At 40.4% G+C, this 24106-nt stretch overlaps 1 protein-coding gene and 1 long non-coding RNA gene across 10 annotated transcripts in view; one reads left to right on the top strand and one right to left on the bottom strand.

Annotated features, from left to right (window-relative positions):
- The window catches only part of ZHX3 (zinc fingers and homeoboxes 3), a 125248-nt gene that overhangs the window by 50790 nt on the left and 50352 nt on the right, over positions 1-24106 (top strand). For 3 of the 9 annotated variants that reach the window (XR_012018598.1, XR_012018597.1, XM_072801028.1), the window contains exons 1-2: positions 6859-6947; positions 9906-10023. The exons of 2 other annotated variants lie outside the window; for them this stretch is intronic. The gene's annotated coding sequence lies outside the window, so the exon portion shown is untranslated. Of the gene's footprint in view, positions 1-6858; positions 6948-9905; positions 10024-24106 lie in introns of those variants that run through there. 4 more of the 9 variants (XM_072801029.1, XM_072801031.1, XM_072801030.1 and 1 more) reach the window with 2 other exon arrangements.
- Positions 1491-7123, bottom strand: LOC140618468 (uncharacterized). Its single transcript, XR_012018601.1, has 3 exons — positions 6852-7123; positions 3563-3647; positions 1491-2110 (listed from the first exon to the last, which is right to left on the bottom strand). It is a non-coding gene; the product is annotated as an uncharacterized lncRNA (long non-coding RNA).

Below are 24106 nucleotides of genomic sequence, written 5' to 3'. Positions count from 1 at the left end.
CTTTATTCTCCTACCAATCCCTGGCCCACTTCCACTTCCACATGCAGCTTCTACTGTCTCTGAATTTGGGTTTGCTTCCCCCCCCCCCCCCCCCGCAGTTCTCTTGGGCACACTCACATTTTTGGAAGTCTTTTGCTCAGTTTCAGTTGCAGGTTCCTCTAGTGGTTAGCACTGTTACTATTCAGTTCTGATGGCTTGAGGGGGTGAGCAGAATTCCTTATGGTTCTCCTGATGGCATGTTTCCAGTTTATCCTGTGCTCTGTGGACTTATTTGTCTCTTATATTTTTATAACGTATACTCTTACTGTTACAAATATATAGTCTTTTATATTGTCATTTTAAGGAAGGGGAGAAGTATGTTCTAATGCTTCATTATTTGTCATGAACCAGAAGTCCCCAAACACTTTTTGGTTACCTCTGAAAAGTGTCAGATATATAAAGGATTAAGCAGACTCTTCAGAGATGGGGAGCTATAGTGGTTTCACCAAATGAAAAATGACTTTATTCCGTTAGTGAAAAATGCATTTAAAGTCACAAGATGCCATTTTCACATATCAAATTAGCAAGGTGTGTTGAGGGAGTAGGTGTGGTGGGGGAGAGCTTATGAGGGATGGGAGGTATGTATAAAAGAGAATTTAATCCCAGCAAGGGTGTGGGAGTATGGACATTCTTATATACTGTTTGTGGAATGCAAATTGATACAATTCTTAATGTGGTTTGGCAATATGGGCCTTAAAAATGTTCATACTTTTGGGTGCCTTGATGGCTTAGTTAAGCATCTGACTATCTCAGCTCAAGTCTTGATCTCAAGATCATGAGTTCAAGCCCAGCATGGAGCCTACTTAAAAAGTCCATACTTTTTTTTTTTTAAGGTTTGTTTGTTTTATTTATTTATTTATTCATTCATTCATTCATTCATTCATTCATGAAAGACAGAGAGAGAGAGGAGGGGGGGGTAGGCAGAGACACAGGCAGAGGGAGAAGCAGGCTCCATGCAGGGAGCCTGACATGGGACTCAATTCCCAGACTCCAGGATCACACCCTAGACCGAAGGCAGACGCTAAACCGCTGAGCCACCTAGAGATTCCCAAAAGTTCATACTTTTTAACCCAGGGATTTAAATGCTATCTATCCCAAGGAAACCTATGGAGAAATGTTTATCCCCACATTATAAAGTAAATAAAAACAAAACCACAATGAACATATTCAAGTGCCTGACACAGAGCAGTTGTTAAATTATGTACATCTGTGCAGCTAACAAAATTCTACAAACAAAATGAAGTTAACAAAAATAAGCATTTAGATTTTAATGACATAGGGAAGATGTTTATGTGGTTTTTAAGGATGCTAAATGAAAAAATAGATATACTCTAGAATAGATTTATCTAGAATATCAATTCTATAAGAAAATGTACAAAGAGAAGTAAACAGTAACAGTAATTGTTTTTAAAATTTGGATTAAAAAAATAAAAAATAAAATTTGGATTATATGAAGTTCCCCCCTATATTCTTACATTCTTTTGTATTTTCCACATTTTTACAGTAAGTATAATAAGGAAAATTTTTTAAAAAATACTTTATTTATTTATTCATGAGTGACACAGAGAGAGAGGCAGAGACACAGGCAGAGGGAGAAGCAAGCTCCACACAGGGAGCCTGATACGGGACTCGATTTCCGGAACTCCAGGATCATGCCTTGGGCCAAAGGCAGGCGCTAAACCGCTGAGCCACCCAGGGATCCCCAATTTCTATAGTACTTTAAAGAGATTTATCTTTGTCTAAAGTATGTTTGAGCCCTTCAAATATCTTCTTATATGGTCAGCCACATAAGTGCAACATGATGGAAAACTGTTTTTTGCCATTTTTTATGAAGACTTTTTTGAGCTTTTTTATTTCTAAAAATTGAGATACCACTGACATATAGCAAAATGTACAGATTTTAAATGTATAGTCCAGTAAGTTTTGATGAATGTTTATACCTGCATAAATACCACCCCAATCAATGTGTAGATCCTTTTTGTCACTACTGCTGCCTTGTCAGTCTTCATCATCCAGAGGGAATCTGTATTCTGATCTTTACCACCATAGGTTAATTTCATTTTTTCTAGAACTGCATATAAATAGAATGATATCATATATTCTTTATGTAGAGCTTCTTTTGCTTAACATGATTTTGAGATTTCATCCATATAGTGCAATGGATTCTTTCTTTTTTGTTGCTGGGTGGTATTGTATTGTGTGAATACCACAATTTGTTTATCCATGCTCGTGTTTACAGATGTGTAGGATGTGTCCAGGTTTGGGCTATCTTAGAATCAGGGGTGGCTTTGTAGCTGTGTTATAAGCCCAAGCATGCCACCCTGCTTCTCTTTTCCTGTCTAGCATGCTTGCAGATGAGGCATTTGCCCTGCAGTCAAGGGCTTGTTTCTAGGAGCTTGTAACTAAGACCACCACAGAGAGGGCACAGAGCAAAACTAAAGCGGCCAGACAAGTCCAACGCAGATGCCTCAGGAGTTCAGCTCCTGGGCACAGAATGGCAGGCCTGTAGATGAACTGAAAGCTCCTTTTACAGGGCGGGAGACAAAGCTAAGCAGTGAAAGAGCTCAGGGTATCCAATCAGGGACCGAGAAAGCCCCTACTACTTGGAGACCAAATCACAGCAGCTGTTTGAGGTTACTCAGAATGCTGAGCATTGATCACACCGAGAGTGGGGCGGGGTGCTTCCTCACCCCAGCTGGTCCAGCAGCAAGTATTACCCGAGTGCCCATCTGGGCTCCCTTCTGCTGGGGCTTCTGGGGTAAGGAGCTCCAGCAGGACTTGAAGCACTTGCTCTGCAGCCTCCGACTGCTCTTCCAATATGAGCTGTGTAAAAAACCCACGACCTCTTGGAGGTACGTGATCTGATAACTAGAAGAAAAACCTCCTCCCTAGGCTCAAGTGACTATCATACATGCAGGTATTCAGTCCATTGCCCAAGAACAGGAATTATGAGTTCTAGGTTTAAGAGGTCCAGGATATGTATTCCTGGGACAGAATAGGGCACAGCACCCCCTCCTCTAATCTCCTTGCTTGTGGAGTTCATTTCCCTCTGTGCTATCACCAACCAAGGGGGAATATGGCCTTTATCTCATTTCCTTGGGCAAATGCCCCTTTATTACTACATCTGTCTCTTGAATCTTAACACCCAGTTCAGGTTAACTGAGTGTAAATAGAGCTGAGGAAATGTGGAGGGAGAAGTACTACTATTCAGTTAGCTTGTTGAAAACACTCTTAGAGGATGGGATATTGTGGGGGCCCTCATTAGGCAGTGGCAGGACCATGGGAGAGGTGCCCTCCACCTGCCATGCTGTAGAAGAATTTATGGCAAAACTCTTGCCATGAAAGGTGTGTAGATCACGGATGTTATACTGACCAGCTTTGCTGGTAACTGTGCTAAAAGAGCCATCTGACGCTTGGTAGCAGGCCCAGCCAGCAAGGAGTCCACTCCCTGTACACTCTAGGCCAGCTCTCCCCCCTCCCTGGACTGTTGTCTATCTGTTCCCTCGTTGTGTCAGGTACTTACCTGATTATCTTCTGCCCCTCATTTCTTGTTAGGTCTGGTTTTTTTCCTTGTCTCCGTTTTCCTTGCTCTCTTCAACTTAAACTTTCTGGTTAAAAAACAAAACAGATATCAGACTTTCTAACTTTGCATTAACTGACATTCCCTGCCAAGGCACCGCCTCTGAGCACCTGCCAGAAGATTTTTTTTTTTTTTTTTTGCCTTTGGTTTCATTATAGATGACAAAACATGGAGTTAGGTGTCTTTTCCCCAGGATTTGGTTGCTAGTTGTCTATTTCAAAACCAGACAGTATTTTCTGATTGAAGTTATTTATAAGCAGTTTGTTCTTAAAACTCTTTTTGATGTTACTGGAATCACTATGGACCATGAGTCCCATGTGACCCATATGTTGAGAAGAGGTGTAAATGGAAGCTTTGAAAAGTTGGCACCAAACATGGAAACTGAAGCGACCACTGCCCATCAGACTAATAATCTACTGGTCTTAAGATGACTTTTACTTGTGGGGGATATATAATTTCCTTGAAAATTTCCTTTTTCTTAGAAAAAGCCAGAGTAATTTTTCCTGGGTTATTAGGTTATCTGCAATTATAATTTTGATACAAGAACAAAGAACAGGGATGCCTGGGTGGCTCAGTCGGTTAAGTGTCTGCCTTTGGCTCAGGTCATGATTTGGGATCCTGGGATCAAGTCCCCACATTGGGCTCCTTGCTCAGCAAGGAGTCTGCTTCTCCCTCTACCTCTACCTCTCCCTACCCCTGGCTTGTACTCTCTCTCTCTCTCAAATAAATACAATCTTAAAAAAAAAAAAAAGAGCAAAGAACAGATTGTGCCCAGACCAAGTTACATTTATAACTTCAAACAATTATATTCTCATGGACTTTAGCAAAAAAAAATCTTAGAGAAAAGACTTTTGGAAAGTCTTTCTCCCCTCCCTACCAGTCTTTAGGCTCTAAATAACCAAGTATGTTTGAACACATTCTTTGGCAAAGTAGTTAATATTTCATAATCAATTTATGGGGGATTTGAACTATGTGGAAGAAAGTTCATGATACCATTCTGTGAAGTATATTAATGTATTTTTAAAAAAGATTTTATTAAAAAAAAAGATTTTATTTATTTGAAAGAAAGAGCAAGAGTAGGAGCAGAGGAGAGGAGCAGAGGGAGACGGAGATGCAGACACCCTTCTGAGCAGGGAGCCTGATGTGGGGCTCCATTCCAGGACCCTGGGATCATGACCCAAGCCAAAGGTAGATGCTCAACCAACTGAGCCACCCAGGCACCCCTAAACAACTTATTCTTATCAGCGAACATACAAGGTTCCTGTGTATAAATTTCTCTACTAGGAACTGAAGATGATGAAAATTAATTTTAAATGAGGGAAGTGAAAATCATTGAGTTCTGGCCTTTTCTGTAGGCAAAAGCAAACAATAAGACCCTGAATAGTTGATACTCTGTCTCTGGAATATGAATATTTGGGCTCTCCATGGCAAGTGTAAACTTCATATTTGTGACTTACTCCAGAGTGTTAGTAGATTACCATAGAGATACAGACAACTAAAGGAACTTACTGCATTACCTTATCAAGCATATTTTAAGATAAGTTAAAATTACATCATAGAATGGAAAGATATCCCATGTTCATGGATTGGAAGACTTGATATTATAAAGATGGCAGTACTACCCAAAGTGATCTATAGATTCAGTGCAATCTCTACCAAAATCCTGGCAGCCTTTTTTGCGGAGATGGAAAAGTTGATCCTAAAATTCATATGGAATTGCAAGGGGCTCTGACTAATCAAAAAATTCTTGTAAAAAAAGGATGACATTGGAAGAATCATACTTTTCAATTTTAAAAATCTACAATAATCAAAACAATGTGGTACTGGCATAAGGATAGACATAGAGATCAATGGAATGGAACTGAGAGTCCAGAAATAAACCCATCATCTATATTCAATTGAGTTTTGATGAGGGTACCAAGACTATTCAGCGGGGGAAAGAACAATCTCTTCAACAGTAGTGCTGGGACACCTAGATACTGACATGCTAAATAATAAAGTTGGATCTCAACCTTACACCATATACTAGAAGTAATTCAAAATGGATCAAAGACCTAATTGTAACAGCCAAAACTCTTAGAAGAAAACATAAGGGTAAATCTTCATGACCTTGGATTTGGTAATGGATTCTTAGAAATGACACCAAAAGCACAAGCAGCAAAAGAAAAAAAAATAGCTAAATTGGATTGCATCAAAATTTAAAACTTTTGTGAATTAAAGGACACTATTAAGAAAGTGGCAAGAATATCTAGAGAATTGGAGAGAACATTTGCAAGTACTAGGGCCCTAGTATTTATAATATATTAAAAACTCATAACAACAGAAAGACAATCCAACTAAAGTATGGGCAAAGACTTGATTGGATAGTTCTCCAAAGAAAATATAAAAATGGCCAACACACCTCTGAAAAGATGTTCAACATCACTGGTCATTAGGGAAATGCAAATAAAAAAACGACAGTGAGGTACCACTTCATGCCTACAAGGATGGCTGTGATTAAAACAAACAAAAGAAATGTTGGTAAGGATGTGTAAAAATTGGAACCCTTATGCTTTGTTGGTGAGAATGTAAAATGGTGTAGCCACTGTGAAAAACAGTTTGGCAATTCCTCAAAAAGTTAAATATAGAATTACCGTATTACCCAGCAGTTCTGCTTCTAGATATATACCCTAGGTAATTGAAGATATATATTCAAACAAATACTTGTACACAAATACTCATAGTAGCACTATTCACAGTAAGTAAAGGGTGAAAACACCCCAAATGTCCATCAGTGGAGGAATGAACAAAATGTGAAATATTCATACAATGGGATATTTTTCAGTCTTAAAAGAAGAATGAAGTACTGATAGATGTTATAATGTAGAAGAACCTCAAGACTTCATGCTAAGTAAATGAGGCAGACATAAAAGATCACCCATTTGTGATTTACATTTGTATCAAATACCCAGAATAGGCAAATCCATAGGGACATAAAGCATATTGGTGGTTGCCAGGGGCTGGAGCAGGGGGATGGCAGTGACTACTTAATGAGTACAAGTTTTCATTGTGGTCTGACTGAAATATTTTGGAACTAGGTACAGGTGATGGTTGCAGAATACAGTAAATATACGAAATGCCAGTGAATTGCACACTTTAAAATGGTTGAGTTTATGTTATGTGAGTTTTTCAAAATTACATCATATAGCTTTTATGATCTCATAAATAACTCTGGCTTTGCTGTCATAGTTACCTTGTGACTGTTGGAACCCATGTGTTTGCAGGATTTGTACACTGGGAAAGTTCTTTCCAGCTGTGGGCAGGAAAACTAGAAGACAGATGATCCCAAGTGGGTTTCCTTCTAAAATAACAATTAAGAAATATAGTTTTGCTTTTTCATTTTTACCTGTAGAAACTGGTAAAACTCCTAGAATGGGCCCTGGGTTGTTTTAAAATGTGGTATGGACTAATGTTGGCTAGTTTCTTCACTTAGCTTGAAAAACTATGTTTAACTTTATATTATTTGGATATGGAACAGCTTTTGATTTTATGAAAATTAAGAGTAATTTTAAAAGAGGAGCACCTGGGTGGCTCAGTCAATTAAGTGTCTGCCTTTGGCTTGGGTCATTATCCTGGGGTCCTGGGATGGAGCCTGCATCCATCCTCCATTGGCTCCCTGCTCAGCGGGGTGTCTGCTGCTCCCTCTCCCTGTAGTCCACCCCCTGCTCCTGCTCCCATGTACACTTTCTCTGTCTCTCTCAAATAAAAAAAATCTTAAAGAATCTAAGCTATATATGTGTAATTGCAATAAGACTTTTCTAATGGTTTGCTGTGCTGCACTGCTAGAGATTTTTGTGACAATTTCTAAAATCATCAACCATCACATATACTTTTTATTGTCAGTGAATTTGGTATCAGGTATAAGAAAGGTCTGTTTTCAGATCAATCGAACAGATTGTGCAAAACCTAAAAATCTTAGTTTCTTATTTTTATCTTTATAACTTTTTTGTTTTTTAAAGGAAAGACTTTAGGTTAGATTCTGGCAAAATACCTGTCATTGAGAAGAGCTTCTCAGAAAGGTAGAAGTTCTTTGCCAATGATCATAAAGCTTTTCTTTATGATGAATTGTTGCTTCTGTTCTATAATTCTACTTCTGCCCCTGTGTTATTTGTAGGCTTGTTTCTCCAGCAAATGTATTTATGCTAATTATCTTGCACACCCCCACCTGACTCAAAATATGCCATCTAGGCTGAGAGGTTGTAGACATGAAGCAAACAAAGCTAACTGGTTTGAAGGATTGAACCTACAGTTTTTGACATCATTAGCATCATGTTCCACTCAATTGAACTAGAGTGTGAAAGAGCAAATGCCTTGCTTAAACAAAGGTTTTGCAATTTCAAAGTTAGAAGGGATCTGGTAAGCATTGCAAAGTATCTAGAATAAATATAATAAACTGAAGTTGTGGGTAAAATATTTGGCTTCTAATAATTATTGCTTCTGATTTCCACAAAATTAGGAAGATCTACTTCTTGTTATGTTCACTGTATAATGTTTTAAGAGATCAGTTTTTAAGTTGTGGAGAATTCAAAGTTAAATTTTTCAATAAGTTATTAGGAAAATTTTCCCACAAGAGCAAATTTAACTGGACATGGTGGTACTCTACCATGACAGCTATCAAGGTATACAGAGGAGGCCACCATTTACATGGGTTTCTGTTTGTCGAGGGACCCTGCCTTTGATTTTCCTTACTTAACCTTTCTGTGCCTTAGTTTCCTCACCTAAGCAATTAGAATGATAGAATCTACTGCATATGGGTGTTATCAAGATTGAATTAGTTAATGTAGTTAAAGCTCTTACAACAGTGCCTGATACAGAGTAAAAGCTTGAGATATTAACATTAAAGACCTAAGAATAGGGGATCCCTGGGTGGCTCAGTGGTTTGGTGCCTGCCTTTGGCCTAGGGCACGATCCTGGGGTCCCGGGATCGAGTCCCACTTTGGGCTTCTGGCGTGGAGCCTGCTTCTCCCTCCTCCTACGTCTCTGCCTCTCTCTCTCTCTGTGTCTCTCATGAATAAATAAATCTAAAAAAAAAAAAAAAAAAAAAAAAAACCTCTGATTTCAGCTCAGGGCATGATCCTGGAGTTCAGGGATCGAGTCCCACATTGGGCTTTTTGAGGGGAGCCTGCTTCTCCCTCTGCCTATGTCTCTGCCTCTCTCTCTCTGTGTCTCTCACAGATAAAATCTTTAAAAAAATAAAAAAATACATGAAGGCTTAAGAATAATGGTGAAGGGTGAGGAGGAACTACTTTGGTGAGGGTTTTTTTTTTTTAAGGGCAGCCTTGTTTACATTCACAGATACTTAGTTTTGACCCTCTCCTGTGTGCCAAAGCACTGTTCTACCCAAGGTTCTGAGAGCCTCTACTATACTCACTGTAGGGCCACTTTACTGCTAATGGGCATCTTGACCAAAGAGAATGCTTTGGGAAAGAAAGGGAGGGAGGGAGGGAGGGAAGGAGGGGGGAGGGAGGGAGGGAGGGAGGAAGAAAAGAAAGAACTCAAAGCAGTGGTTTTTCAACTGTTTCCTGAGAAATTGTAAGATTGCATGAAGTGTCTCTAGTGGTTTGTTGCAAACACATAGTTACTGTCTCATGCATGCATTTGCTGAGAATTACTATGTGCCCATCATTGGCACTGGGCAGAGTGGGACTACATCGGGGGAAGGGTCAGAGACAAAGATGATGATAATGTGGTTCCTTGGCCTGGATCTCACAGTCCAGACCATTTTTTGTACCAGTAGAATCCATGCCAGGAAGGCCCCAGGGCTTTGAATGGAAGAGCATCAGAAAACAGCACATTCTTAATGGTGTGCATTCTTGGAGTTGTAAGGCCACACGTCAGCTAATTTGCTCATCTCTGTTAAGCCATCTCAAACTTAGCTGGAAGATGGACAGGGAAACTCATTGGTGGAAAGAGTGTTAAAATGACTGATTTTATGAATTATCTAAAATTACAGATTTTATGAATCCTCTTGTTCTGATCTGTTATCAGAGAGAATTGAGTTTGCCTTATTTCTATTTATATTTTTTCAGTTTCTACTAGCATTTTTATAGTTTCAAATTGCTAGTTTGTGTTTGTACAACCTCTTTATGCTCTCCTTCCTCTCTGCCTCCGGCCTTGGTTTTTCTGTTTGTGTATAGTTGTGGTGAAAATAAATTAGGAAAGGAGATTGATGAGCTTGGATAAGTCTGCTTCCTAGAAGGTACTCTATCTCTTCTCACGAAGTGACAGTGTGCTGCTTCTTTTGCAGGGTGTGAACTGCAGCTGCAGAAGCAACAGGTGAACCTTTCAAGATGCATACAGGGCTGCAAGAAATGAGGGGAGAGGCTGGAGAGACCAATGAAGGGTCAAAGAAACTTGTTTCCTGGGTAAATAGTATGCTTCTGAATTCTAACAAGTTTCTTGCCATATCAGTTACTTTGTAACACCTAAGTCTTCAGAGGTATATTTAGTCTTTGCATTGTTGTTAAATATTCTTTATTTTCTCATCCTTTTGTTTTATTGCTTAGCTCTTTGATAAAATGATTCTCCTTTTCTTTATTAATCTAAAATTCTGCATTGAATATACAGGTTAGGTGATTTCTTAGATCACTTGATAAGAATGTTGACTGACTGTTGGGTATTACTAAAGTTGAGCTGTGTATTGTGTCTCTGTGATTTGCAGGCGTAGTTTGAGTGCAAGACTTAAACTTCTGTTTTATGAAATGAATGACTTGAAAAACTAGAACACTAGTCTGAATTCCAGTTATTCGAGCCGTGTGCTCAGGCTGCCCTCTGGAATAGGAAACATTTTTCAAAGCTAAATATAATACCAAAGACAAAGCAGACTGGCAAATAATCAATGTAAATAGATCTAGCCTTCACTGCTGAAGTAGATGTGCCCTGCTTAAGGTTTTTTGGGGTCATTTATTTATTGAGTTGTGAACTCAGTTTATTCTGTTATTAAGCCTCTTGGTTTGTGCTTAGATTTTGGGGGTTTGTTGTTGCTGTTGTTAAAGCTTTTTAAATAAAGGAAATGTATTGCATTATTTTTCATTATAAAGTTAAGAACTTTTCTTTAATGTGCCGGGTAGAAAGTTTTGGAAAGAAAGGGAGAGGAAATGGAGTCAGAGTCATTGATGGTATATAATGCTGGAAGTTCTGTGCACATCATCCTGACTTAGACAACTCCATGGCAACATCACTCCTCCACAAGCCTCGAGCCACACAGTCCATGGGAATGTTTCTACTATTATAGCTTCTGGAACTTCCTGGCTTATAGTGGGTTGCTGCAGGGCTACTATTAGATACATGATACCTTCCAGCATGCTCATTCTTTGAGTTGTAGGCTAAGTAAAAACTGTTTAGTAGCCATTTATGTGAATCCTCTAAATTGGAAATGGCATGAGACCAGCTTATTTATACACATTTTCTACTGCTCACCTTCACACCAGCTGTTCTAGTCACACTGATCTCCTCGCTCTCTCAGTCAATCCAGAAATGCTCTTGCCTCAAATCTTTTCTTTTCAGGGGGCCGCTTGGATGGCTCAGTCAGTTAAGTGTCTATTGATCTTGCTCAGGTCATGATCTCAGGGTTGTGGGTTTGGGTCCCAAGTTGGGCTCTGTGTGGAGTCGGCTTGAGATTCTCTCCCTCTTCCACTCCCCTTCCCTGATGCTTGCACTTGCTCTCTCTCAAATAAGTAAAATTTTAAAAAAGAAACTTTCCTCTCAGCCACATGGCTCCTGTCCTCTTTCTCCTTCAGGTTTCTGCTGGGGGGTGAGAGGGACGATGAAGTTAATAGGGCAAAGCCAAATTGGAATCACCAGGAACTCTGTTGTGTCAGCTTCTGCTCTTACTACCTGGCAACACTGAGACATCCTGCCTCACTCCAGCGGAGCTCATTTGTCCCACTCCATTCCTACCTATCAAGTACCATGTTTTATTTATTCTACATATTGTGTTCTTGTTAAACTTTAAGATCTTTATTTTTTTTAAGATTTTATTTATTTATTCATGAGACTACACAGAGAGGAGAGAGAGAGACAGAGAGGCAGAGACAAAGGCAGAGGGAGAAGCAGGCTCCATGCAGGGAGCCTGTGGGACTCGATCCCAGGTCCCCAGGATCACGCCCTGGGCTGAAGGCAGCACTAAACCACTGAGCCACCGGGGCTACCCCTTTAAGATCTTTTAAAATTGATCTTTCACTTTTAAAGGCACACGCCATTTGATTCAGCAATTGTATTTCTAGGAATGTATTCACATCTGACCTCATACACGTATGCAGGTGTTCCACCTCAGCCTCTGTTGAACCCTGCTGTGTGCTTCCTATCTTCCATAGCACTCGCACAGAGACTACCTCTGTCTTGCTGCCATTATGTTATTGTGGCCACAGGTCACATCTCCCTCCAATAACTTGGGCAGCTGCCTGCTTCTTTGCCTAAATTACAGTGTACTGGAGACATTTGCACAATAGCTGATTTATCTCCCTTCAGGTTTCTGCTTTTGAACTCCCATTCCTTTACATCAGTCTTTCTCTTCCCATTTGTGAATGTCTCAAACAGTTATACTTTTTGCTTTGGGTGTTTTTTTTTTCATATTTAGACAAGTAAACATATAAGGTGGTATCTCTTCTAGGCTGCACACTAGAATCACCTCAGAAGCTTAATGAAATACTAATGTCTGGTCACACCCCCAGGGATTGTGAAACAGTTTGTCTGGGTTGAGGCATAAGCATCAGCATTTTATTTGTTTTTTATTTTTAATATATTTTTTTAAATTCCAGTACAGTTAACATACTATATTAGTTTCAGGTGTGTGAATAAGTGATTAATAATTCTATAGTTACTCAGTGCTCATCCCTATCACCTATTTCACCCATCCCCCTCACCCACCTCCCCTCTGGTAACCATCTGTGTGTTCTTTACAGTTAAGAGTCTCTTTATGTTTGTCTCTCTTTTTCTTTGTCCATTTGTTTTGTTTCTTAAATTGCATATATGAGTGAAATCATATGGTGTTGGTCTTTCTCTAGCTTATTTCACTTAGCATTATACCCTCTACATCTAAATTGTTGCGCATGGCACCCCTAGAATTTTACATTAAAAAAATTTTTTTTTTTAATTTATGATAGTCACAGAGAGAGAGAGAGAGAGAGAGAGAGAGAGGCAGAGACATAGGCAGAGGGAGAAGCAGGCTCCATGCACCGGGAGCCCGACGTGGGATTCGATCCCGGGTCTCCAGGATCGCGCCCTGGGCCAAAGGCAGGCGCCAAACCGCTGCGCCACCCAGGGATCCCGAATTTTATATTTTTAATAGAAAATCCATTTATTGGGTTGCCTGGGTGGCTCAGTGGTTGAACATTTGCCTTCAGCTCAGGTCATGATCCTGGGTCCAGGGATTGAGTCCCACTTCAGGCTCTTTATGGGGAGCCTGCTTCTTCTTCTTCCTGTGTCTCTGCCTCTCTCTGTCTCTCTCATGAATAAATAAATAAAATCTTTATTAAAAAAAAAGAAAATCCATTTATTTTTTTTTAAGATTTTATGTATTTAAAAGAGAAACAGTGAGCAGTGGGGAGGGGCAGAGAGAAAAGGAGAAACAGACTCCTCACTGAACAGGGAGCTTGGGGATGCCTGGGATGCCTGGGTGGCTCAGCTGTTGAATGCCTGCTTTCGGCCCAGGGTGTGATCCTGGAGTTCCCGGATCGAGTCCCACATCAGGCTCCCTGCATGGAGCCTGCTTCTCTCTCTGCCAATGTTTCTGCCTCTCTCTCTGTGTGTGTCTCATGAATAAATAAATAAAATCTTAAAAAAAAAATGAACAGGGAGCCTGATGTGGGGCTTGATCCAAGATACCTGGGATCATGACCTGAGCCAAAGGCAGACGTTTAATCAACTGAGCCACCCAGGCGCTCTTCTAAATTTAATAAACATAAGCCACTCCCCTACAATTTTATTGCCTTTCTTTATGTCCAGTTGTTGTAACTTCATGCATTTTTCTTTAATTAAATTTACCATAGTATCACTTTTAGTCTCTTTACAGAAAGTTTTAGTAGAAATATAAAACTTTTAAAGTAAAAAAGGCAGTGAAAAATCAGTTTCCTATTCCTGTTCCACAGGCAGGCAGTTCCCTCTCCAAGTCAGCAACTCCTGTCCATTTCTTAAGGTTCCTTCTAAAGTATTTTGATTTTTGCTTTCAAAATAACTACTTCCTTCCTTAAAAAAAAGTTTCTCCGGGTTTTTTGTTGTTTGCTTCTCAATGTTATTAGTTGTGCACTTAGTTTTTATTTTTGTTTCTTGACAATACTCAAAGCAATGTTTGTCTTCTGTTCATTGTCCATAGATACCTTACATGATGATTTTGTTATATTTTCTAACTTCATTACTGTCATTTCAGAACTTACCTCTTTCAAGCAGAATATTGTTGGATTTTGTCTTCTGTTCAACCAATCTTGAAGTTGCTATGACTTAACGTCTAAATTTATCCTCTTCGATTCATGGCTGCTATTGCATTTGTTATGTTTTCTATATATAATTTATTTCTTGATTTTTATATTTCTTTGTTGTCTCTGTTCTGTCTTCTGTTTTGGGGAAATTTTTTCTTCTTTCCTTTTAACTTTTAAATGAATTTTAAAGGTGAATAGTCTTTTGAGCTTTCTTATTGCCAGAAATAACATTTGTTTCTATATTTATTTACTATCATCAAAGCAAAAGCAGGAACTTTCCTTTTCTTCCATATAAGGAAACTCAGTTTCTCCCTGTCTTGGCATCCCCCTCTCCCTATTCCTTATCTCCCCCTCCTTATTTTTTCCTTTCACATTTTACATTTGTTCTGTGAGGTAGACTCCTTTTTCTGGGCTTCAGCCTGGTACTCATAAGTATTTTGCTATTCCTGATGCAGTGAGTTATGACCACTGCAGTGTCACTCTGAGCTGGATGGACGCTGAGGTAGGTGCAGGAGGTACAAAGATAAAGGCAGTTCTGACCTTGCCTTCAAGGTTCCCTTTCTGGTTGAGGAGGTGACACACATGCGGACTAACTTGATGGCAGAAGACATAATATGTCCGGTATCTTGGAGACACAGAGGGAGGGAGGGCGGGATGGACATTTGGAGAGTCAGCAAAGGCATTCTGGGAGCGGCTGCTGCTATACCAGGAGACCTTTGTGAGATGGAGGATAAAACACAAGGGCCATGACCTGAGGGTGCTCAGGTTTGCCGCCCAAGTTCATCAGAGCCTGGCTGGAGAGGACACCAAGCAAGGGGATTTGGTTCTACATTGTGAAGCACCTTGAGTGCCTGGCCATCGAGCTTCCATTTGGATGCTGTGGGCCACCTTGTAGAGGCTTTAAAGCAAAGGAATACTGTGCTCAAGTTTGTTTTTAGGAAGATAAGTCTGGCTACGGTGTGAAGCACAGCCTGCAGGAAGTCAGTCCAGCGGCTCTGGCAGTGATTTGGGTGAGAGGTGGTGGGAACTTGAACAAGGCAGCAGCAGTGGCAATGGAGAAGAGAACATGAGGTGTTTGGAAGCAGTACCTAAAAACGCTAGTATCTGACTCAGGTGAGATTGGGAATGAGAGGATGACTGGGAGAGGTTTGTTGATCTGTTTTAGGGAGGGTGATAGCAGACAGTGGAAATATCAGCCAACTTATGGAGTGGGGTATATGGTGCAGAGACTCATTGGAGAGAGACAAAGATTTTATTTTAGGATTTGTTGATTTTTAAATACCCTAGAAGAGATCTAGGGAAACATATCTAGGGGCAGCTGGAAACATGGGTCAGAATGTCAGGGGTGTGGTGTGAGGGCTGGAGATAAAGGGTAGGACACGCTTGCTCCAAGGTTGTCAGAGTCATGAGAATAGACATAAACTCACAGGTAGAACATGTAGACAGAAAATGAAAGGGCTTAGGATGGTCTCTGGGCAAAGACTGGTTCTTTATGTGCAGGAAATTGAGATGTACTAAGTACGTATGTCCATGAGACATACTGTAGTATTTGTCTCACACAGGGTGGTGAGAACTTTTTCAGACAGAGTATTTTATCTTCTCCATAGCCCGTGTTTGGAAATTATTACCGCTCTACTTTGTGGGCCAGAAAACTAAGACTCCAAGGCATCGCTAAGCCAGTAAGTGGGATTGTTGTAATGAGGAGTAAATGAACTACAACCTGAAGTGCTCAGAATGAACAGTGTCCACTGCATGTTGTGTGCTCTACTCTTGTTAGCAGCTCTTGTTATTTTTGCTGCTGCTGTTGTCCTGGGGGAAGATAGAAGCGATGAGGGCAGCCCGGGTGGCTCAGCGGTTTAGCACCACCTTCAGCCCAGGGTGTGATCCTGGGATCCCAGGATCGAGTCCCACGTCAGGCTCCCTGCACGGAGCCTGCTTCTCCCTCTGCCTGTGTCTCTGCCTCTGTCTCTCTCTTCTTCTCTCTCTCTCTCATAAATTAATAAATAAAATCTTAAAAAAAAAAAAGAGAGAGATGATGTTTTCCTGATTGCCATTTGGACCACACAAATAAGTGATAAATTTATAGACTATTGAAACCTTAATTGAAAAACTAAAAACAGGTAAGTCCTGGGGGCCAGATAGCATTCCCCCAAGTTCCTAAGGAATTCAGCAATGAACAACTTTAACCTTGGTCCAGATGTGGCATCTGGAGTTGCAGATGTCCACTGTGTGGCCTCACCCTCCCCATGGCAGTGTTGGATTGCTTTCTCTCAAATACAGGCTTATAAAATTTTTATTTCTACCTTACTGAATAGTTCTTCCAAAAAAAATTGTTATTCAATTTTGCTTACCCATCTGCAAATAAAAGATGCTGGCCAGCCAGCACACAAAAGTGACTTGCCTGAAGTCCATTGTAGGGTTAGGATTTCAGCCCATGGTATCTGACTTCAGTGGTATTAAAAGAGGAGAAAAGGTTTACTGGAATGTATATATATCAAACTATAATGCTATCTTAGTTCAGAGTGCTGTTAACAAAATACCACAGACTCGGTGGCTTATAAACAACAGGAATTTATTCCTCAGTTCTTGTGGGCAGAAGTTGAGATAAGGTACCAGCATGGTCAGGTTCTGGTGGGAGCCCTCTTTTGGGTTGCAGGTGGCCTTTTTCTTAAAAAGTATCCTCGTGTGGGGGGGTGGGGAGAGTGAGAGAGGTCAGAGGTCCCATCTGTGAAGGTACTAATCCCACTTAGGAGAGCTCCACTATCATAACCTAATCACCTCCTAATGCCCTGCTTTCTAAGACTGTTACATTGGGAGTTAAAATTTCATCATGAATTTTGGGGTGGACACAAACATTTAGTCCCTAATAAGTACCAATCTCTAAAAGTATGGTTATGAGCTCTCCATAATGATTTTTTTACAATAATATTTTTATGAGCAGAAAATATAACACCTTGAACAGGAGTAATTAAGTGTTTGCAGGACAGAAATAATATGAAATCATATCAACTAATCTCTTAGAGTTTTTAAGGAAAGTGAGCAGACTTGTGAATGAGGGAGATAGTCCCTTAAGAAAGAACTTTCAGGGCATCTGGGTGGCTCAGTCCATTAAGTGTCTGCCTTCAGCTCAAGTCATGATCCCAGGGTCCTGGGACCAAACCCGCATCAGGCTCTCTGCTCAATGGGGAGCCTGCTTTCCCTCTTCCTCTGCAGCTCCTGCTGCTTGTGCTCTCTTGCTCCCTTGCTCTCTGTCAAATAAATAAATAAAATTATTTTTAAAAAGACAATTTGATTCATCTAAAATAAACTCTCACATGTTTATTAACTATAAAGGAAAGAAAAGATAGTAACTTTGTAGCAGAGAAACCAGGTTAACCAAATGATCACGGTCAACAATCACTGGTAATAAGAGCTATTGACATCATGAACTCTATGATATGCACTGAGGAGAGCACAACATCATTTCTGTTGTATTTTTGTCAAAAATGCATAACCTCAGGGGGAGGTGGTGAAATAGGTGAGAAGAATTAAGCAGTGCACTTGCCATGATGAACACAGGGTGATGTATGGAAGTGTTGAATTACTGTGTTGTACACCTGAAACTAATATAATACTGTGTTAACTAACTGGAATTAAAAACTTAAGAAAATGTGTAACCTCAGTGTAATCATGAGAAAACATGAGGCAAATGCAAATTAAGGGACATTCAACAAAATAACTGATATTCTTTTTTTTTTTTTTTTTTTTTAAGATTTTATTTGGGATCCTTGGGTGGCTCAGCAGTTTAGTGCCTGCCTTTGGCCCAGGGTGTGATACTGGAGTCCTGGGATCAAGTCCCACATCAGGCTCCCTACATGGAGCCTGCTTCTCCCTCTGCCTGTTTCTGCCTCTCTCTCGCTCTCTTGCTCTCTTTCTTTCTCTGTCTCTCATGAATAAATAAAATCTTATTAAAAAATATTTAATTGGGGGGGAAAGCATGTGCCCCAGTGCTCACTTGCTCACAAGTGGGGGGAGGGGCAGAGGGAGAGGGAGAAGCAGGCTCCCCACTGGGCTCAGAGCCAGACACAGGAGGGCTCGATCCTAGGACCCTGGGATCATGACCTGAGCCAAAGTCAGATGCCCAACAGAGTCACTCAGGCGCCCCTAAAATAACTGACAAATATCCTTAAGTATCAAAGACTCAAATGACAAGGAAAGATCAAGGTTCTGTCACAGGCTGCAGTAGACTAAGAAATGACTACATACACTAGGGATTCTGGATAGGATCCTAGAGCAGGAAAAGGACATTGGTAGGAAAAATACTTGTGCAATTTGAAAAAGATGTTTATAGTATTGTACCAGTGTTAATGTCCTGGTTCTGTTCAATGCACTGGGCTGATGTGAGTTCATGTCAGGGGAAGCTGAGTCAGGGATATATGGAAACTCTACTATTCTTGCAACTTTTCTGTAAGTCTAAAAAATTAGCTGAAACTAAAAAAAGAAAACTTTGACAAGATTCGTTACCAAAGTTTTCTGTGTTCTCCCTCTCTCATTTTCTTTTCAGTAAAAAGCCATCATAGGTTAGAGAAACAATTTGGTCCTGGGTTAGAAACTGGCTTAAGAATAAGAAGCAAGCTTGGAGTTCAGTCCCTCTGAGTGGGAAAATGAGAATGAGCTTGCCACAGTGTTGCTTCTGGGCTTATTTTATGATGTGTTGAATTTCCCACATCCTTCTAAAGCTCTTCTGATGGGAGATTTTTCTGAAGTTTTTATGAAGCCAAGTGGGCAGAAAATTAGTGCAAGATACTGCACTTCTGGGACACCTGAGTGGCTCAGTGGTTGAGCGTCTGCTCAGGTTGTGATCCTGGGGTCCTGGGATCGAGTCCTGCATCGGGCTCCCTGCAGGGAGCCTGCTTCTCCCTCTGCCTGTGTCTGTCTCTCTCTCTCTCTCTGTGTCTCATAAATAAATGAATTTAAAAACCTTAAAAAAAAAAAAAAAGATACTGCACTTGGAAAAACAAAAATCCAAACCAGACTTAAGAGTCATGAGTCCGGGGCAGCCCGGGTGGCTCAGTGGCTTAGCGCCGCCTTCAGCCCAGTGCCTGGTCCTGGAGACCCTGGGGTCGAGTCCCATGTCAGGCTCCCTGCATGGACCCTGCTTCTCCCTCTGCCTGTGTCTCTGCATCTCCCCCCCCCTCATGAATAAATAAAAAATCTTAAAAAAAAAAAGTCATGAGTCCAAGGATATCAATTAGTACTCTAGTGTTCTCTGAGTTCTCACTCTAGTGTTTGTTGCTGAGGCCAAAATGGGCTTGAAAATCAGTGCCCACCCAGGTAGAGATGACCAAACCTAAGCAGCCCTCTGGAAGCATATGTAGATGAAAGTCTCTCCTTGGTCATTAAGAAGCAGGCAAACTTTAAAGCCTGGTAAGTAGAAAAATCATAACAGATAGAGGTTTTTAATGTGTTCAAATGAAGACTGTTGCAAAGAGACAGCAGACTGGGAGTCTGCATGGAGTCTAGGAGGATTTGGACTCTGCCAGGGTGCAGATTGCTCTGTCCACAGTGTGGAAGATGCTCCACTGGCCCAGGACAGACATTTCGGTTGCTGCAAAACTAGGCTTGCTACATATGCAGGTTGAAAGCCTTCTTTAGGAGCTCTACATTTTTACCTGATTAGGGATGGCCTGATTAGGGATTCTGTTTCTCAGATGCTTCAATGTAAGGAAAGGACAGCTCTGTGTGAATGATAGGAGCAGAGGCTCCTGTAAAGCTGTGCCCACTCTAAGAATGAGGGGGAAGATCTAATATGTCTCCATTGAGTTTGGTTCGTATTAACCAGTTCTGGGCCCACCCACTTAAGAATTTCATAATCTCAGTGAACCAAAAAATACTCTGTGTGTGTGTGTGTGTGTGTGTGTGTGTGTGTGTGTGTGTGTATATATTTAGTTAGGAATATTGTATTTCTGAACTTAGAAAGCTGGGGACTAGGCCATTTTCAGTTAACAAGTATTTTATGAGCACCCATTGGTGTGCCAGGCATTGTGTTAGCCCCTGAGAATATAGTAATGATCAAGAGAGTCATGGTCGCTGCCTGCATGGAGCTCACAGACCAGGAGACTGCACCTCTGAGTCTGAACCAGCCCACCTACCTCCCTCACATGGCTTGGTTTACACCAGATAAAAGTTTGCCCATATATAATTCTGGAATTTAAAAACCTCCTAATGCATATTTGTTTTAATTTCATTCCAACAGTGCTTAAAAGATGTTTTCATGTATACTTCATACATTTCATTTATGTAACTTTGAAGTAATATTTCATGCCTTTAATCATAAAGCACCATTTCCCCTCTCCGGACCACTCCCATCAGATTCTGATGTTGAAGATGCTTTGGGAAGGGCTCTGATTACTTATGGCAATCAGAAATATGTTTACCAAGGCATAGTGAGCGTGTAGAGGTGTAGTGTGGCCAGCTGGCAGTGTCCAGAGGGAGCCAAGTCTTCTCTGCTGCATAGACATTTCTCCCTTCCTGAATTTAATCTCTCAGGTCAGATTCCAAGTTGAATCTCAAAGCAATGAACCAGTTAGAGTGATGCTAACTAACTTGATTCCACAGCACTGTTATTCTCTTCCCTGGCCCTCCTTCGAGAGGCTGTGGGCTTTATTGAATAGAGATTTGTCCTCATGCCTTGAGTTGGTAAAATACTAATGATTAGGAATTTTTAGTTATCCTATTTAAAAAGTACAGTGAATAAGCGATGAACAGCATTTCCTATTTATCAGAGAAATCAAGGATAAGCTATTGGTTGACAATTAATTTGGAAGGCTCACCTCTACTAACCCGGTGGAGCATATAAATGGTCATTTTTTCAAAGTACTTTTGCAGAACAAAGTCTACATTCATTAGCAGAGCTTTCCACCATCTGATCCTGATCCCTTTCCAGCCACAAATTTTCCAACCCCCTGCATAGCTTCTCTTACGCCCTAATAGGCTCTGTGTACTTCATATTATCGCATCATCAAGCTTTCTCTGTTTTTTTCTGCCTTCAAGTCTTAGATCATCCAGTTCCCACCACCACCCCTTCCCCTTGAAGATGCCTTTGGTCTTCCCCTGGCATTATTTTGAAAGAGACATACTAGATGCCCCCCCCCTTTCTTTTTACAAATGAGGAGACTGAGGAACAAAAATGTTAAGAATTTTGCCCAACGGAACAAAGTGGTGGAGGTGGGATTTGAACCCAGGTAGTCAGTTAGGAGTCAAGGCTTCTAACCACTACTTGATATGCTAGAAGCCCGTGCTCTTTGCTGTGTGCTATACTGGGATGATAATAGCTAGCATTTATCAAACACTGGCTTTGTAGCAGGAATTGGGCTATGTGTTATATGTTTATTATCTTACTTAATCCACATAGGGCTTGGGGCTGAGCACCTTGTAGTAGGCAGTACTACACTGTAAGCCTAGTAAGTGTTAACAGGTATATGAACAAGTGGATGAATAACAATAGGGAGAGGGATTAGGAAGAGAACTAATGTGTGTTGAGTGCCTTCCGTTTTTTTCCCTAGAGAAAGTTTTCCCAGTATTTTATTATAAAAAATTTCAAGCGTTCCACAAAGTTGAAGAATTTTACAATGAACAGCTATACACCCACCACAAGGTTTCGACCATTGACATTTTACTCTATCCTATCCCTTTATCTAGCCATCTATTCATCATATTTTTAAATGTATTCCCCCTCAGTGCTTCAGCATACCTATCACTATGTAGAGGTCATTATTTGCTTCTATTATTTTTTTCTTTTAAGGTAAGATTTTCACATTTCATTTTAGTTAAATTTTAACTGTACATTTGCTGAGTTTTGTCAAAGGCATACACCTGTGCAACCCAAACTCCTTTTTTTTTTTTTTTTTTTTTTAAAGATTTTTGTTATTCATTCATGAGAGACCCAAAGAGAGAGAGAGAGGCAGAGACAGGCAGAGGGAGAAGTAGGCTCCTCACTGGGAGCCTGATGCGGGACTCCATCCCTGGACCCAGGATGACGCCCTGAGCCAAAGGCAGACACTCAACCGCTGAGCCACGCAGGTGTTCCCCCCCCCCTTTTTTTTTTAAGATTTTATTATTTTTTTAAAAGATTTTATTTGCAACTCAAAGTCCTACCAAGATACTATCATTACCCAGAAAGTCATGTCATGTCCCTTCCTAGTCAGTGCCCACCCCTACTTCCTAGAGGAATATCTACTATTTTTATATTGTATATCGATATGCTTTTTTTGTTGTTGTTCCAGAAGAGTTTAAGGTGGCTCATTCAAATCCATAAATACAGCAAGAAAACATAAATGAGAACTAGGTGGAAAAAAGAAACTAAGGAATGCTAATTAGAGCTAGGAGAGCACCATGATATACCAGGCACATTTATAAGTAATGTATTGCTTAATCCTCATAAGAGGTATACATAATTATTTCCATTTTATAGATGGGGAGACACTATTTGTGTCGCTAGTAAGAGGGACACTCGGGAGGAGGTAGGGGGTGAGGTAGCTAGGTGATGAGCATTTAAGGAGGGCACATAATGTAATGAGCACTGAGTGTTATATACAAATGATGAATCACTGAACTCTACCTTTGAAACTAATAATATGCTATATGTTAAATAATTGAATTAAAAAAAGTAATAGAGATACTCTTTGACGCTGAAGTCCATGCTTTTTCCACTGTAGCCTCCCGAAAGTAAGACAATAGGTAAAATAAAGCTTCTTTTAAAAGTAAATATTATCCCCAATAATATGTGCTGAAGTATTAATAAAATATAGCAATGATCAAGAGAGTCACTGTATTACCTCGACGTGTTGGTAGATGGTGAAGGTGGGGTCATTACAATAGTCCTGCAGTATTTGCAAAGAGCTTTAAGGTTAAGGTTGGCTTTGAATTATCCTGTATGGCCCTAGAGATGGGCTTCAGTGTCCTCAGTAAGAGAAAAAGGCAGCTTTTCCAGAATTGGAGATAAAAATGGGAAGTCTTAAAGTGGTCTTGTTAGTTGTCAAATAGGGCCCTAAAACACTAGCAAGGAAGCAAGCAAACATCTTATATATGAACAAGTCTTGGTCAGAGCTTTCAACTTTGACTTTAATAGGGTTCATTTGTTAGTTATATTACAAAAGAGTACAGGTAATATTTGGCAAAAGTATTGTAAATATCTAATGGAGGGCCTGAAAATCATTGTATCTGCTACCGTCTACATTCTGTGTTGAATCTCCCTTATAATAATAGATAGGATGTAGAAGTAAAGGGTAAGAAAGAATTGAAGATTACTTAGAGGGTTTCTTACTTGAAATACCAGAAAAGGCATTAGGCCTTTGGTGGTAGGAAGGTAATCACAGGGCTTCTGGATAAAGTTAGGGAAAGACTTTGAAAAAAGACAGGGAGGAACCCTGGGTGGCTCAGTGGTTTAGCGCCTGCCTTTGGCCCAGGGTGCGATCCTGGAGTCCTGGGATCGAGTTCCGCATCGGGCTTCCTGCATGGAGCCTGCTTCTCCCTCTGCCTGTGTCTCTGCCTCTCTCTCTCTCTCTCTGTCTTTCATGAATAAATAAATAAAATCTTTTTAAAAAAACAAACAGGGAAATGGGGGTGTTTTATTGATAGCAACTTGGCAGTTTAAAATTGAAGAATTTCCTCCTCTGGGCTATGCTGTCATTTTCATTTGATTTTTTATAACTCCTGTATCTTTGATGAGATTTTTAAAAATTTGTTTCAGGAGAATTTGTGATTGCTTGTTGAATCATTTTTATGATTGCTTCTTTAAAGTCATTTTTTTTTTAATTTTTATTTATTTATGATAGAGAGAGAGAGAGAGAGAGAGGCAGAGGCACAGGCAGAGGGAGAAGCAGGCTCCATGCACCGGGAGCCTGATGTGGGATTCGATCCCGGGTCTCCAGGATCGTGCCCTGGGCCAAAGGCAGGCGCCAAACCGCTGCGCCACCCAGGGATCCCTTTAAAGTCATTTGTAAGCTAATTTCTATATCAGATTCATCTTGGTATTGGTGTCAGCTGATTATCT

Source organism: Canis lupus, chromosome 26, assembly GCF_048164855.1.
Source record: "Canis lupus baileyi chromosome 26, mCanLup2.hap1, whole genome shotgun sequence".
In the NCBI taxonomy this organism is placed as follows: Eukaryota; Metazoa; Chordata; class Mammalia; order Carnivora; family Canidae; genus Canis; species Canis lupus.
This window is presented reverse-complemented; position numbering and strand designations above follow the sequence as displayed.